This window comes from Octopus bimaculoides, chromosome 19 (genome assembly GCF_001194135.2).
Source record: "Octopus bimaculoides isolate UCB-OBI-ISO-001 chromosome 19, ASM119413v2, whole genome shotgun sequence".
NCBI classification, from domain to species: Eukaryota; Metazoa; Mollusca; class Cephalopoda; order Octopoda; family Octopodidae; genus Octopus; species Octopus bimaculoides.
Window position 1 is genome coordinate 5,326,915 of NC_068999.1, and position 1,812 is coordinate 5,328,726.

Genomic DNA, 1,812 nt, shown 5'->3' on the forward strand with positions numbered 1-1,812 from the left:
TATATATATATATATATATATATATATGTATGTATATACATACAAGCTCTGCTAAGAATCTATATGTGTGGTCGCTCGCCTCGCTAGAAGCAACAGTCAAATCTCTCAACGCCCAACTACCTTAAAAAAGAGGGAGGGAGGCCCCACACAGATGTGATACCTTTGATGGTAGGTGTGTCCAGTGTCTTTACCTCTGGTTAAAGAACACCCTACATACCTATCTATCTAGCTACATATCTATCTCTCTATCACATTGTCTGTCTGTCTCTCTCTCTATCTTTCTATCTATCTACCTGTATCTCTATCTATCTATCTATCTATCTATCTGTATGTCTCTATCTATCTATCTTCGCACATAGGTATACACACACACGTAGTTAAAATCTATTTCACTCATGTATACTTGTTAATGACGTGGAGAGGTGCTTTGCAAATGTGTCAGTTTCTATGTATAATATACACCTGTAACGATAAAAAAAATATAACACATTATATGTATACACACACACACACACACACACACACACACACACATTTAGGGATATAAAAACATAGACATGTTATTGCTGACGTCTTTATTTGTCAGTGTGACAATGCTGGAGTGACATGTTTGGTGTCACGCAAGACACTTGTCCATTTCATTAAAAACCTTTCGGCTATGTTGTACAACTTCCTGCTTTTCCAGTTTGTTAGCTCTGTCTATTTAGCTATCTTACCTGCCTACCTGTGTATCTATCTATCTAAATATCTATCTACCTCTAATACCCCACACCTATCTATCTATCTATCTAGCTATCTACGCACCTGTCTACCTCTCTACCTCTCTGTCTAAGCCACGCGGAAATGTCTACCAGTTGGCCCAATTTGTTAGAAATAGCAACTAAATCTCCTTCAACTCTTGCCACACACTACTTTTAAAATGAAGGAACACGTCGAGCACTCATACTTCAATTACATTTGAACGGAGTTCTTGCTTTTCGGAGTTGACCTGGGGTTCAACAGACATTCCAAGCAAATTAATATAACTCTATAGTTCAAAAGTAATTAATTTGTTTGCCGCGATGAAGAAGTTTTCGGATAATTATATTTTCTAATGGCATGAAACAGATAGCTGGCGGATTAGTACCACTATTTAGTAGATGTATAATCTCTCTCTCTCTCTCTCTCGATATATATATATATATATGTATGTATATATATATATACTGAGCTATGTAACTATTTATGTAGCTCGTTATGCATGTATCTGTTCTCTCTCTCTCTCTCTCTCTCTCAGGCGTGTTCGGTGTGCAATCAAGCGTACACTCACAGGTGATGCATAACACGTGTATGAAACATTCCTTTGAAGCCTGTCATCGTCTGATTTACCTTCATAGAATCATCGACATGTTCACACACACCCACACACACGCAAATAACATTTGTCGAGATATTATTATCATGTAAGTGGTGAAGCATTGTACGTTTTAGTAAGTAATTTCCTGTTTGACTGGGAGTGTCCATGACCCGGTTTCGATTCCATGTCGTTCCACCATGCTACTTAATGCCCTTGAAAACACAACGATCGTCACAAATTATATTTACCTTTTCTCGGCAGTAAATCTGTTTCAGGTGTCTCTATCAGGAATCAATTCATGGAATTACCGTAAAGTACTAGTAGTAGTAGTAGTAGTAATAATAATAATAATAATAATTTCTACTATAAGGTACAAAACCTGAAATTTGGTGGGAATCGACCCCAGTACCTCATTGCTACTTATTTTATGGATGAAAGACAAAATGAACTTCAGCGGAATTTGAACTCAGGACGTC

At 37.2% G+C, this 1,812-nt stretch overlaps 1 protein-coding gene across 1 annotated transcript in view; it reads left to right on the top strand.

Annotated features, from left to right (window-relative positions):
• The window catches only part of LOC106869426 (GRIP and coiled-coil domain-containing protein 2), a 121,436-nt gene that overhangs the window by 580 nt on the left and 119,044 nt on the right, over positions 1–1,812 (top strand). The gene's annotated exons all lie outside the window — the stretch shown is intronic.